At 44.5% G+C, this 14152-nt stretch overlaps 1 non-coding gene across 1 annotated transcript; it reads left to right on the plus strand.

Moving 5' to 3' along the window:
- The first annotated feature begins 13745 nt into the window (after positions 1-13745).
- On the plus strand, positions 13746-13852 carry LOC149029012 (small nucleolar RNA R71). The gene has a single exon (XR_016171329.1). It is a non-coding gene; the product is annotated as a small nucleolar RNA R71 (small nucleolar RNA).
- The last annotated feature ends 300 nt before the right edge of the window (positions 13853-14152 follow it).

The following is a 14152-nucleotide window of genomic DNA, read 5'->3' on the forward strand; positions in this document are numbered from 1 at the left end:
ATATTGATGTTTGAAATAAAGCATGTGTTGGGGGAAGATCAGCTTCCTCGAACGGTTCGGGTTCTCCTCGGACTTGGTTCTCCTCAGCTTCCTGGAATCAGAACAAAGGTGAGAGTGGGCCGCCTCTTGTGACAGGAAACCACCTCCAATGATTAAGTCAGTCCTTAAAGAAGAAAGCTGAGAATCAATGTTCGAAGAATAAATGCAGAGGATTCATGGAGGGAATGTTCTTTATGTAGTTATGAAGGAGAGTAATGGCTGGAGAGCCCCCCTCTATCTGGGAGTGCCGCCACTATTTATAACGAACCTGTGACCCTTCCTCGCTTACGATGGCCAGCTAATCCTTCATGGAGGGGCTTGACGGTGGAGATGCCATGGTGACGTTGCCTTTTGGCAACCGCAGTTCCTAGGGCAACTATGAGTACCTCTTGCGGATCAGAGAGTCAACTCAAGTATTGGTCTGATGTGACATCGCTCCTTGGTTAAGGAGACAAAGAGTGGTGTCGCAGTACCCATGGCAATCCTAGAGCGAATGTGGAGCATCCAAACTGTCTCTTGTCATTGCATGGGTCCTAAGGCATTTATTGCTGAAATTAATGCTGGGAGGCAACGCCAGCGAGGAGATATTTTGAATCCCCTAAAGGACGCTGGGCAGCTGGGCTTGTCATTGAATTATGCCTGCACCGTCTGCCATTATCTGAGAAGTCTCTCGTTCCAGTTGGCGAGCACTATTTGTCTGGGCCTTGGAATCGTTGGTTCGATCTAGCAGAACCATCCTGGTCCAGCGGTTCTCTTCGGGTCATCCACCGCATTAGCCCCCTAGTCTTTGTGACACTTTTCAGTCACGAAGAGTACTTTTGAGTCACCTAGAGCGATTCTCTCTGTAACCAGCCAAGAAGTCCCATTATTGCTTCTCGGCTATCATGCGAAACAAAGGAGGCAATTCTTGAGGCGTCAGCAGTAGTGGGTGCCAACTGTCCTTACGACTATCACCTGGGGTCACTTCACACACGTTGTTTCCTGAACTGACACTTTGGGTGAAGAGACACACCCAAGTGGCGCTCCTAGCCCTGAACTAAAGTTCTTGCAGACGAAGTATCCATTTGATATAGCCTTAAAGTCTTACGCCATTTCAAACAACTTTGGGTTGGGTTCTCTTTGGTTGACGCTCTCAAATCCCTGTGATATTCCGAGCATCGTCTCAGAGCTTCATTTGCATGTCGGGCTCCTCTCTGCCTGAGTGAGTTTTCTTCCCTGTCTGGAGCAATGGGTAGGAAGTTGGTAAAGAAGCATAGTTCTATTACCATGGCCAGCGCTCCCCCTTCTTTAGGTCCATGGGCTGAACATTGGATCTCCGGTGATACCTTTACTGACAAGTCCCTCTCTGTTTCTTCCGCTTCAGCTACGGCCGCAGGCCCTGCGGTGAAACCCTTGTCGCCTGTTCGTAGTCGGAATCCCATAGTCTAGGGGAGAAACCCTAGGAGTCGTCCCCTCGAGTCCTCCGGTCTGGGACGATGTCATCAGCGAGCCCACTTCCGGGCCTCTATTCTTTCCCAGCCTCCTTTGTCTTCACCACATCTAGTTGATGAAGACCACATTCAGGATCCCTGACGAGTACCCAGTTAGACTTCTCGACCCTTGCGAGAGGGCATGCTTGCTAAAAGAGGGGGAAATCCCTCTGTATTTTGACTCCATGATGGGCAGCTTGAGGTTTCCCCTTTGTGCTTTTGTTATGCAAGTCCTCTTTTACTTTAGGCTGAATCCGGGGATGCTAGCTCCCAACGGCTGGAGGAGTCTCATCGGCTTTATGGGGGTATTGTAGGAGTATGAGCATTGACTGTAACTTGAATGTCTTTAGGTCTATCTACTCCCTCAAAGCCCTAGAGCAGGAAGGCTGGTTTAGCTTCTGCAAGCGGGGCACTACCTCCCTGAAGTTTCGCATCTTTGAAGAGGGAACTCTCCCCACCAGCCACAAAAAGTGGAAAGTCAGGTTTATTGCCTGTCATGTTCCTTTCGATAGTGTCGTTTTAGGTTGGCCGTCTCCAAGCCAAAATTATGTTCGACAAATGAACATCAAACCCTCGCTAAGCAAGGAAGAGCTGGACCTGTATTCCCTCTTCGCAAAAGGAAAGGGGACCCCCATCCATGGCCAAGAGATAGAGTTTGAGGCCCCTCTAGTTCTCTGGGAAGTCATGGCTGGTAAGTCCTCAAATCCTCTTTTCCTTTGCTGCTCTCAATCGCCAGTGTCGTCCTAAAATATGTGTGTTTTTGCAGTTCTTGAGATGTCGGTCAACAAGGACTTCCTTTTTCAGCGCTACATGGACTCTTGTGCTACTGCCAGGAGGGAACATGAGAAAGCCAAAGGGACAAGAGCTGGATCCTCATCGTCAGCGTCTGGACTTCCAAGCCCTGTCACTAGGACTCCTCCCGACTTGGAGCTGAAAACAACACTTGATATTAACCAAGAAGCAGCAAAAGAGGACATGGCCAACACTGAGGTGACCGAGGAGACTCCCGATGATGAGGAAGAGCCTCTTGTGCGCCGCAAGCGTCTGAGTTCATCTCTTCAGGTTAAAGGCAAGGCGAAGGTGGTTCACTTTGAGAAGCCCCATGTATCCAATTCTTGTCTGGCCTCGGGGCAGGCTCTTCCGGGAGTGGTTATAGGAGCGGTACCCATTCATGGAGTCCGGTCCAAGTCAGTCGGAAAGGGTTCCGATCCTCTAGCGGTTGTTCTTCCGAGCATCCCTAAGGAGACCCCTTCAATGGCTGATAGCACCTGCCACTGAGGCAACATTCGCACCTGAAGTCGGGTCTCCCAGCATGGTAGCCGCAAGTGAGATGATGATGTCTACTGAGGGTACTCTGCCTTCCCTCCCCCCTCGGTGGGTTCCGCAATGGGAGCTCTACAAGGGGGATAAGATCTTGGGGGACCTTGCAAAATCGAGTATGTGGCAAAGCATGCCATAGCTCCTGCCGACCGAGAAGCCTGTGATGATTTGTTGTCTTCAAAAATTCACTCGCAGTTTGCTTAGTAAGTTTCGAGCTTCAGACTGCACCCAGTGCTTTGCTTTTTCTCGTTCTACGAGCTTTCCTGACTTATTCTTTCTCTGCAGGCACCTGTACGCCTCTCTAGGCTTGATGGAGTCATATGTGAGGAGGTACAGGGCATCAATCCATGAATGCTCCAGTCTTACCCGCGACCTGGGTTATCAGATTGAAAGGAATAGGATCCTTCAATCGGAGTTTGACGATGCCTCCGCAGAGGCTGACAAATCCAAAAAGTGTCTGGAGAAGATAATGCTAGAGTTGCGCAAGGTTCGCTCAAACTGCGAGCACTATCGGACAGGTAGGGACAGTGCTTGGATAGAAGCTGAGGCGGCAAGACAACGAGAGAAAGATGCCTTGGCCGCTAAGGCCGCATTGATGGAGGAGATGAGCTCCGAGTTGTCCCAGCTTCGTAACGACAAGGAGGTTGCCGATGATACGATAGCTGAGCTCTGAAAGGAGGTCGAATCTATCTCCGCTTCTCATTTCAAATTGTCTGCCGAGAGGGATCGATTGGCTGCCGACCTAGCGATTTCCGAGAAGACTGTTCAGGAGTTGATTACGCATAGCTCCTGTAATGTTGAGGAGATCATCAATAGTACAAAGCTTCAAAGGATTTCAAGGCTTAGCTTGCCAGCAAGGCCATTCCTGGTTTCGAAGTTGGCCTAGATACAACCTTTGATCTGATGGTGAAGAGGCTGCCGGAGGAAACCTTACAAATGGTCTGTCAAGATTCACCCTTTGATGCTCGCACTTGTGAGAGGCTACAAATTCCAGTTTTCAGCTGGCTGCAGGAACAAACTCCTAGGAAGCCTTTTCCAGAAGCCAACGCTTCTTCCTCTGGTGCTCCACTTTCACCTCCCGAAGACGATCTTGGGCAGACTACTTCTCCCCTTGCCCCCTTGAACGACTTAGCGATTGAAAAATAGTTGTAAAGTGATTTTTGATTTTTTGGATGTGGAATGGTAACAGGAATGTTGTTTTTGTAAACTCAGTCTTCAAGAAAGTTTTTATACAAGAAATTTTGTTGGAGTTGTAATTTCACGTGATTCGCCTTCCTTACTGATAAAATTTCTTTAGGTGCATGGCATTCCACGCGAGAGCGAGTTCCCTATTAGTTTCCATATCCCTGAGCTTATAGGTTCCCAGTTGTAGCTCTCGAACCACCAAGTAAGGTCATTCCCATCTTGGAGACAGCTTGTTCCTTTGCCTTGGGGCTGAGACGTCAGCTTGTCGAAGAACCAAATCTCCTTGTTGAAAGGTCTTGCTTCTTACCCTAGAGTTGTAGTATTTTGCCACTCTCTTCTGATAAGCAATGTTTCTGTAGAAAGCCACTTCTCGGATTTCGTCAATGAACTCCAAGTTTTCTTTGAGTCCTTCCTCATTTTGACTTTCTTCGAAACATTTCGATCTTATAGATCCTGCCAGTACTTCTATTGGGATCAAGGCTTCTATCCCATAGGACAGTTTGAAGAGAGTTTCCCCCATTGGAGTTCTTGATGAAGTCTGCTAGGCCCAGAGAACATGGGGGAGCTCGTCAACCCATTGCTTGTGACTTTCTTGCAATCATCTTTTAATGCCATCTAGCAGTGTTCAATGGGTGACTTCCACCTGACCATTACATTGGGGGTACGCCACCGAGGCTTTCTTGAAATCGATGTGGTAAGTTTTGCAGGAAGCTTCAAAGGCAGGGTTGTCAAACTGAGTTCCGTTTTCGGTCAACAATATCTTTGGTAGGCCAAACCGGTATATGATTTTGTTGAGGACAAACTTCTCCATTTGTCTTTCCGTGATGGTGGCCATCGCCTCCGCTTCCACCCACTTGGTGAAATAGTCAATTGCCACTATCATGATTTTTCTTCCCCTAGATGCCGGTGGGAATGGTCCCAAAAGGTCCATCCCCCACCTCGCGAAAGGAACTGGGCTGAGTATTGACACTAGAGGGACTGCAGGGGCTTTTTGGACCAGGGAATGCACTTGACAGGGTTCACAGTGACGAACGTAGTCTTGCACATCCTTAACCATAGTTGGCCAGTAGAGTCCCTGCCTTAAAATTTTGAAAGCTAATGCTCTAGCCTCTATGTGAGCTCCAAATATACCCTTGTGCACTTCCGCCATCGCGTATTGGGCACTTGCGGGGACGACACATTTTAGAAGCGGTCCCTTGATTGATCGTTTGTATAAGACTCCTTTCACCAAGGTGAACTTCACGGCTCGTCTTTTTACAATGTTAGCCTGAGTTGGGTCTTCAAGTAACCAATCTTGTTTCAAGTACGCCACCAGCTCGTCCATCTGAGATGGTTCTGTTTCTTCAATTTCCATCATTTCCAAGACGTTGATGCTAGGTTTGTAGAGAACTTCCTGGTAAACTAAAGCTTCTATATCTGAAATGCCAGTAGAAGCCAATTTAGCCAGGAAGTCGGCTCTCGAGTTTTCTTCTCTAGGGATCTGGAAAAACTCACACCGATTGACTTGAGCCTTCAAGCCATTTGCCATGTTCAGATAACTTGCCATCTTTTCTCCTCTAGCTTCATAGTCACCTTTTACCTAGTTACTATCAGTTGGGAATCATTGTGTATCCTTAAGTTCTAAACACGCAGAGAAGTTGCAAGGCGAAGCCCTGCCAGTAGTGCCTTGTAGTCGATGACGTTGTTGGTTGCCGGGAAGGCAAAGCACAACGCATAGTTAATGATAAATCCACCTGGACTTTCCAGTACTAGGCCGGCTCCGCTTCCCGCAGCATTACTTGCACGTCCACCAACAAGGTCCACATTTCCAACGGTCCTTCTTTGCCTTCGCCATCGTCCCATCCGACCGCGAACTCCACAATGAAGTCTGCCATGGCCTGGACTTATATTGTCGTTCTCAGCTGGAACTCTACTTGGTGTTCACTCAGTTCTACGGCCTAGGTGACCATTCTCCCTGCTAAGTTCGGTCGATGAAGGATCTTTTTCAAGGGGGCATTTGTGAGAATCGTTACTGAATGGGCCTGGAAGTAAGGCCTTAGCTTCCTAATAGATATTATCACGACCAGGGCCAGCTTCTCAATTTTTAGGTACCGAGTTTCGGCGTCTAAGAAAACATGAGAAACATTATAAACAGACTTTTGGATGCCTTCATCTTCTTGAATCACACAGAGCTTACAGCCTTGGGAGATGAGGCGAGATACATGAACATATTTTTTTGTTGATGTTTTGAATCACTTTTCTATCAGCCCGTCCAACCTGAGCCTGAATAGTTGGCATAATATCATCGGGTTTTCCGGTTTTTGCTATAACTTGGGAGTTGTCCCGACCTTTAGATTATTCCATTATTACTTCTCATTGCACCCCCACACTCAGCGAGGTTGGTTCTACCTGGCTAAGAGGGTTTCTTCTTCCCTTGACTTTCAAGGGAATTTCACTGAAAAAGATACTCTCCCATCCATGACCAAGAAGTGGAGGGAGTTTTATTTATTTTTCCGTCCACCTTCCCCCGTGCCCTTTCTTATCGATTTCCAAGAGAGGTCGAGGAAAGAGATTGATCTTCTGAATGTCCCATTTGGTCTGGATCCCGAGGAAGATGATATAATCGAGAGAATTAATTGGGCTTAAGGGGACGAGTATGCCATCCATGGTTATTCCATGGAGTATGAGCATGTCCTTCAGTTGTGGGGTTTTTCCCTGGGTGAGCTTTCGTTATGATTGATTTTTCTCTATGTATTATGTTTTCTAACCTGATTAACTTTCTTTGTTGTGCAATGGCTGATGATGTCCCCATGAATGATCTGCTGGCTATTGCGAGCGGGGCCATGTCCCTTGCTCGGGCGAGGAAGCCGCCCTCAAAGCTGAAGCCTTCCTCTGCTCTTGCAGCCGCTGCCAAGTCTTCAGCAGCTGTGGGTCAGCCTTCTGTGGCTGCGGTCGGGACTGTTAAAAGTCCAAAAAGAAAAACTTTTGCTATCCCCGAAGGGGGAAAAGATCTGACCGGGGAAGTCCCTCGGGCACCCCCGGCTAAAACAATTTGTATCTACGAGTCTGATTCCCATATCGGGTCCTCTGCCATCTTTGTTCCCCAGTGGGATTTGACTGATTGGGATTTGGTCTTTGGTGACCCTAGCGTTGCTCAATGCTAGGTGGAGGGCGCAACCCTTCAGGTTGATTAGGTGTATTTGAAGGATGCCCCGAATGACAAGTTCTTCTCGAACGGTTACGTGTAATCCTCTTCCTTTGCTTTGGACTTCTCTTTATTTTGATGACCTTGCCTAATATTTTTCCTTTAGGTACTTAGCTAGGGCTGCTCATTGCTTCACCGAGGCGTTGAGACGAGCCCGACACCAGTCAGAGGAGTTGAAGCTTTTTGAGGAGCTTTGTCGGAAGGCTAACTACAACTCCATCTAGGCCAGGAAGGAGCTTGAGGATGCTCGAGGAGAGATTACTTCTCTTAAGAAGGAGAAGGCTGATTTGACCAAGAGTCGGGATAGATACAAGAAGGCTTCCCAGTCTACTGAGAAGAAACTTGATAAGGCTGCGACCGACCTGGATAGCGCGCAGACTCTTCTAGGAGGGGAGGTAGGGAAGAACAAGAAGCTGATCAAGACGGTCAAGGGACTAAGGGCCAATATGCTCGAGGTTCATCCTAGGTCTAGGAGGAAGGTGATTGAGGATTTCCTCAAGACTGAAGAATTCAAGTCTTTGAAGTTGGCTCTCTCGACCCTTGCCTTTAGGAAAGGGATGAGTCAAGGACTTAAGTTTGCCTTGGAGCAGGGACCTCTTCCCGATCCATTGAAGCTGTCCAGGTATCTTGATCCGAAGTTGTATGACGAACTCCAACTCCCTCGTCCCAAAGGTCTTCCCAAACTCCGGCCTCTGGTGATTCCTGACCCTATGAACTTCATAGATCCTCCTTCGGAGGATGATGTTGAGGATGAGATAGCTGAGAAACCCCAAGTTGAGGCTAAAGTCAGAGAGTCCCCAAGCAACACCGTTGTTGACACTAATTTGTCAAATGAAGGTTTGGCTAAGCAATCTGTAGAGGCGGTATCCACCCCAAGTCCATCCTTGAAGATTGACTGAAGTATTTGGGGCAGGATGCGAGTGACAATCCAAGACGGTCGTCATCTCATTGGTAAGTTCATGGCTTTCGATCAGCACATGAATCTTGCTTTTGGCGACTGCGAAGAGTTCGAAAATGCTTCAATATATCAACCACTAGGTATCAAACTCTGTCGGTGTGATCTTGTTGAATCTTTTGTATCTCGAGGCATGTAACTTCTTGTATCCCGAGCTAAGTAGCTTCTTGTATCCCGAGCCATGTAACTTCTTGTATCCCGAGCCATGTAACTTCTTGTATCCTGAGTATTGAATGTTGTGCTTCGAAGAATGTATTTCAAACCTTCTTATGAATGAAATTTGGCTATGTGTTTCACAACTTTTGTCTATTTTTTGAGTTGTGTCTTTTTCTTTATCACCAAGACTTACTCGGGAAAAAATGTTGTAAAAGAAATGTCAAGGATACGATTGAGTTTCCTCACATATCTTTGTACTAAAAATATGGTCGGGTTAAGTCTCATGCTCTCGTCCTTAATAAAGGTGCTGAGACCGGGGTGGCATCTCGGGCCTTTCCAAACAATTATAACCTTAAAAAAAAGTGATAAAGTCCTTAAAAAAGGTGCTAAGAAACGCTTGATCAGGTTAGTTCCCGAGTCTTTGAGTTATGGCTTTAAAAAAGTGTCAAGTCCTTAAAAAAGGTGCTAAGTCCTCAAGAAAAGGTGCTAAGTCCTTAGGAAAAGGTGCAAAAATGTATGACCGAGTTAGTTCCGATGTACTTTTTGTAGTCCTTAAGAAAGGTGCAAAAATATATGTCCGGGTTAGCTCCCGGGTCACTTTTCGTAGTCCTTAAGAAAGGTGCAAAAACGTATGACCGGGTTAGCTCCGGGTCACTTTTCATAGTCCTTAAAAAAGGTGCAAAATCTTATGACCGGGTTAGCTCCCGTGTACTTTTCGTAGTCCTTAAGAAAGGTGCACAAACGTATGACTGCTAGGGCATAATTTTCCCTGGATGATCCAACACATCGTAGGAGAGGCTTGGTGAAATATCTTTTGTATAATTGGCATCCATGATGGTGAACCGGGCAGCTTAATTCTTAATCTTTTGGGCCTCCTTCGATTCAGTCGGGAGCACATCATCCTTCAGGTAGGATATCAAAGGAGTTGTCCAGTCGGAATCATTCCCCATTTTAAGGATCTCAGCTTCCTGTGTGCTCGGGCGGTCTAGTTCTTCTATATATATTGTTGCATCCAAACTTATGCAATTGGCCAAAGATAGTCGGGAGAGTTCATCCACCTTCTCATTTTCTTTTCTGGGTATTTGATGGAAAATCACCCGATCAAAAAATGTTTGAAGTTGCTTGACCTTCGCCAAATACTTCTCCATTCTTTCATCTTTTGCATTGTACTCTCCTTTGATTTGGTTTATCACAAGTTGGGAGTCGCTTCTGATCTCCAGTTCTCATGCTCGAAGCGCTCAGGCAACCTGTAAGCCCGCGAGAATAGCCTCATACTCGGCTTCATTGTTAGAGGCGGAGAAGTTGAATCTTAGAGCACAGCTGACTGTGAAATCACCCGGGATCTTAAGAGTCAATCCTGCTCCCGACCCTGAACTGCTGCTCGAGCCATCCACAGGTAGTATCCACAGGTCAACTTCATTAGTGGCTGTTGAATCTAAGTTTTCACTTCGTGGAAGGCTATTTTCCACTATGAAGTCTGCCAAGACTTGTGCCTTGATAGCAGTTCTCGGTTTGAACTTGATCTGGTATTCACTGAGTTCAACTGCCCACCTAACCATTCTCCCGGCTACATTAGGCCTTTGTAGGATCTTTTTGAGCAGGAAATTAGTCAAGACGGTAATTGGATGTGCCTGGAAGTAGGGTGATCGTGTCGCTAACCAATCAAAAATAAAATCCTATACTAATCTAGCAAGCAGAAAAGTACGGGGTCGAACTATGGGGAGCTAAAAGGCTAAGTTACTAAGATTGAATTCAACAAAACTAAACTTAAACTAAATCTATTAATTAATGCAAAAACTTAAACTATGAATATGTGAAGATCTTTGGGATTTCAAATCCCCAATGCTTTTCCCTAACCGATATAACTCTACACTTCATAGCAAATTAGGGATGGTCTTCCTAGATATGCCCTATCTTTGCAAGACTATCGTCCTTCGCGAAAGCTTGGCACGCTTAGTTCGCTGAGCTATAGAACATCTTTGGCCAAACTCAAACACAATCAACTAGAAGAGATAGAACAATCAAATTAATGAAATAAGCAAGGTTCATCTACATCCCAAAGAAAAGGAACTAGCTACTCATTATCACAAAGTTCATAAGAAAAATAAAGATGAAACATAAGGGGGGAGAGAGAGAGAGAGAGAGAGAGAGAGAGAGAGAGATGTGGTCTTCTTCTTCAGCAGTGAGAGAGATGAGAGCCGCATTTGCCGTCTTCTCTTCTCTGTGGCTGACTTCTCTTTTATGTCTCCCGCACACAATGAATCCCTTCTCTTTACCCGTAGATTCGACCTTTATTTGTTCGGATTTTGGAAAAACTCAAAACTAGAAAGTTGTAGATATTTTCAATATCGTTCTACAGCATCTTGAATAATCGAAATCCAAGCTCATACGAGAGAGATATGCCCAAAATACTGAAGGTAGGTCTGTTTACCCGATTTTTAGATTTATTACCAATTTTGTTCCTTAGACCTCCACCTATTTCCAATTTGGCTAAGATCTCACTTTTCATGATTTCTTGAGCAGCAAGATTGAATGCCATGATTTAAAATCCACCAATATCTAATATATTTGCCAACTTTACTCCATATTATCTCTAATATCCAAAATCACCTTATTCCTGAAAAATACACAAAAATACTCAATTAGCTCTTTTTAATTAAATAAGTATGGGGAATTAAATCAAATAAATAATGGTAAATGCATGCTTATCAAATACCCCCACACTTGAGTGTTTGTTAGTCCTCGAGCAAAACAAAACAATAAAAGTAATACAGAAAATAAAGAAATAAAAACCTAACTCACTTTCGTAGGAATCACGGTTGCACTTAGCATTTGCAACAAGACTTACCCTAATGGACGAGTTGTGTCTCGTGAGTGTTTGCAAAGAATATACACACAAAATTCTTAAGTGCTCTTTTAATTATTCTGCCAGTAGTAAGAGTAGTAAGATAGATTCCCAGACAAAGACACTCCACTAAAGATTAAAGGGAATATAGGCACCCTCACACTTAAGCTCTTACACCCTCTCTTGAGTCTAGCTCTAGGCAAACAATTCAATCAAGAAGTCTCTTCTTATCTTCAGTCTACTAGTTCACCCTCAGATAAGACTAAACTAGGTACAAAATAATACCAAGAACTCAAGATCTAAGCAATATTGACCTTCTTAGACATTTCACCTTTATAAGCACATTAATTCACTTCTTTCTTTAATGGTCACAGTTCTAATCCGTGCAATGTCTTACCTCTCAACCTTTCTAGATGGCCTATGTAATGAGTGTTGGGTCAGCCGCTCTCAAGCCAGATGGCCTTAAGGGACTAGGTGTAGAATACCCCTCGAACTTACTTACTCAAGCCAACTAGACTACAGGCCAAGACTGGACCAAAGACACCCCAACTGTTTGATGCGAGGCACGATGTTGGTGACACCGAGACCCGGTTACTAAGAAGGAGGTCTAACCTTTAAACTTCAGCATTTTTTTTTTCTTTTTCTTTTTTCACATTATACTTCAATTCACTTCACATTTAAATAGTCTAAAATCGGTCTCAACTTGTCACCATAAGCACAAGGCAATACAAGATAACTAGATGGTCAAACCTTTTGGACTACCTGGAGTTCCTATTTTCCGATTCAACCTCGGTCTCAAAATGTAAAACCCATTACTATTCTCTCAAGAGGGTGTTCATTACATCAGATGGGATTTCTAAAACACTTAAACTCTCATTTTGTATCTAAGCAAGGAATTAAAACATTTATCTTACCAAAGCCAGAAAAAATTGGGCACTTTTTATCTTTGTGACAATGCTCTACCAACTATCAACAAGTCTTTCTCGAGTTGACACCCCCCCCCCCCCACACTTAAATTATGCAATGACCTCAGTGCATGCAAAAAAATGATAGAAGCAAATAGGGGAAAGAGTTTACCCGATGTTTGAAATCATGATAGAGCACGCAACAGTAAAACCTAACAACAAACAAAGAAAAGAGAAGAAAAAGAACAAGAAATAACATCTATACAAATGGGTTGCCTCCCATTAAGCGCTAAGTTTAGAGTCTTCAGCCAGACTCAGCGAGATGCAGCTAATAGAGGTGGAAACTCAAATCTAAATGTGAATGGTGACTGCTCCAAAGAAGTGGAAGAATCCAACAATGTGTTGACTTCCTCAATATTTAAGTTAGATTCCCCAAATGGCAAGTAATGTTGTAGGGGATCATCAATAAGCATGTGTGGAATATAATCAACCACTACCTCATCAATAAGGTTAATCGCAAAGCACTCTTCATCTCTATTTGGGCTTAAAGATACATTCTTTCTAGAATCTGGAATTGAAGACTCAAGAGCTTCAGGGAAGGGGGCTTTGGGAGTGTAAGATTTAGGAGTAGGACCCTCCACAATAGGAATGTGCAACCCCTTACAAGGAAATTGATGGGGAATACTCACAGGTGGTGTTTCTTTACTAGGCTTGTGTGCATCATTGCCAGTCTCGTGGGTCAAATCAACCTCCTCTCGACTCTTAAGATCAATGGGCAATGGCTTGGGAGTAGGCAAAGGTGCATAATATTCCTTCCCACTACGTATTACAATAGAGACTGCTTGGACTTGTTCTTTCCTAGACCCAATTTGATGATTAGGGTTACCTATTGGTTGACTAGGTAATTGACCAACCTCCCTCCTACTAATGGCATCAGCTAGTTGACAAAGTTGAGTTTCCAATTTGTTAATGGACTGAGAATGGGAATGCAACAATTGAGTGTTTTGCTCTAATCCACTAAGTGCTTTTAGTACCTTAGCCTCAAATGATGAATTATGTGAGGGTTGTGGAGATGATGGTAGCTCATTCCTATAGGCATTTTGGTGCATATTAAATGGAGGTGGCCTATAAGGTATTTGATTAGAGGGATTGGGCATTGAGTTTCGCCATGAAAAATTGGGGTGGTTTCGCCATCCTGGGTTGTAGGCATTGGAATATGGATCATTGCCGAATTTAGAGACTCCTTGGGCCAAATGTGTATGCTCCTTAACAAACTCAGGGTATTGTGTAGCCAAATAGCAATCAGTGACATGATGGGATAGGCTAGAACATAAAGCACATGCTTCAATCTGATTAGGTGGAGAGAAACTTGTAGGAAGTGGAGATGGGGTTTGTTGTCCTAATGACGAGATGGCCAAATTTCTTTGATAGCAAGTCAACCTTAGTGCTCATCTCAATGGTAGGATTTATCTCATAGAGACCGCTCCTCTTTGGTTGCCCAATGGATGGAATCTCAGTCCTAGTTGTTGAAGCATGGTGTTGGGAGTTTTCACTAAGGGTCTCAAAAAGTTCCCATGCCTCATTCTCATTCTTGTGGATGAAAGTCCCACCACAAGAAGAATCAACCATTTGCCTATGTCGGTCTTTAAGGCCATCATAAAAACATTGAACCAATTGCCATTTAGGAATAGCATGGTGGGGGCACTTTCTAAGTAATTCTTTTAGTGTTTCCCAAGCCTCATGAAATTGTTCTCCTTCTTGTTGGGAAAAACTCGTTATCGCTCTCCTAATGCTATCGGTACGGCAAATGGGGAAGAACTTTTTAAGGAACTCTTGTTGCATTTCTACCCAAGTGGAAATTTTAACATTGTCCAAAAAATGAAGCCAATGCTTAGCTTTATCTTTAAGGGAGAATGGAAAAAGAAGTAATCTTAAAGCATCAACTGAGAGGTTTTGAATTTTAACCATAGATGACACCTCTAAAAACTCATCTAAGTGCTTATAAGACTTTTCATTGGCATGTCCATAAAAAGATGGTAGCATTTGAATCACACTAGATTTGATCTCATATTGAGCCACCTCTATGTTAGGCAA

Source organism: Hakea prostrata, chromosome 1 (genome assembly GCF_041222555.1).
Source record: "Hakea prostrata isolate BN-2017 chromosome 1, UWA_Hpros_2, whole genome shotgun sequence".
NCBI lineage: Eukaryota > Viridiplantae > Streptophyta > Magnoliopsida > Proteales > Proteaceae > Hakea > Hakea prostrata.